The 1,082-nt window shown below is 49.6% G+C and overlaps 1 non-coding gene across 1 annotated transcript; it reads right to left on the bottom strand.

Moving 5' to 3' along the window:
• Positions 1 to 733: 733 nt before the first annotated feature.
• Positions 734 to 806, bottom strand: Trnav-cac. The gene has a single exon. It is a non-coding gene; the product is annotated as a tRNA-Val (tRNA).
• Between the last annotated feature and the right edge of the window lie 276 nt (positions 807 to 1,082).

Genomic DNA, 1,082 nt, shown 5'->3' with positions numbered 1-1,082 from the left:
CACAATGTGGTATCTCCCCTGCCAGTTAAATAGGAACGTTGTTGTGGATGCAGTAAAAGCCTCGTCTATCTTCAAATCGACTGAAGATTACGACCTCCCCTCCTACGCCATTATAATTCTCAGTTCCTCTGTGTAAGAGACTGGAGCGACTTTCATATGACGACGCACTGCTCGAGACATCCACACGACGCTGTAGTGTCCAGTCAAGCAGACCATCTTTTACTGACACTCGGCCCCCAAAGCCCTGCGCCGTTTCATCTGCACACTCCGGCTGCTGACTATGCNCTAACAGGGCCCCCTTCTTTCTAAGCCCACTCTTAGTCCTCTCACCAGTACTAAAACCCACTAGAGAAGCGAACTTTCCCTAGTGCCAAAACAGAGGATTTTAATCAGCTCAGGCTATCATGACGAAATACCAAAGCTTACTTACGCTTTAAACAGTTGCAGTGGTTTCTTTCATACCAGCTGTGGCTCCTACTTCCAACAGAGCAGACCTCCCAGAGCGGGAGGGACCTCTCTCTGCGATTTTCTCTGTCTAAGGACACTGATCTAGATCTAATCGTGAAGGTGGATCCCTCATGACGCCTGCTAAGTTTGCAAAAGCTCCAAAGGCTTTGGGGAATCAGGCCTTTCACTCTTGTACTTGGAGCACCAAATATCTAGTATCTAAAACCACCATCTCTGTGAGAGAGACTAATAAGAATTTCCCCCCTCTGGATAAGAAAAGACTGCTTGTTTCCGCCCGGTTTCGAACCGGGGACCTTTCGCGTGTGAGGCGAACGTGATAACCACTACACTACGGAAACCACCTGGGAGGTCTCCTCTGAGAGATTGCTTGAGAACCGTTTACCTGCTATCCCTACCAAGTTCTAACATGAACTCTAAAGGCATTTTAAATTTGAAACGGCACGCCAGTGATCCCTCAGACAAGCAGACAGCAGCGTCTGAGTGGCCCTGTCTTAGAAGTTTGCGTCCATGAGGACGCACAGGTCCCTGGGTCAGAATCCTGCCCCTAACCAAGGTTCAAGTTCATGAACTGTGCATACGTGTCGTCCTCCGAGGGGCCACGGTGCTCTTGGGCG

This window comes from Mus caroli, chromosome 3 (assembly GCF_900094665.2).
Source record: "Mus caroli chromosome 3, CAROLI_EIJ_v1.1, whole genome shotgun sequence".
NCBI classification, from domain to species: domain Eukaryota; kingdom Metazoa; phylum Chordata; class Mammalia; order Rodentia; family Muridae; genus Mus; species Mus caroli.
This window is presented reverse-complemented; position numbering and strand designations above follow the sequence as displayed.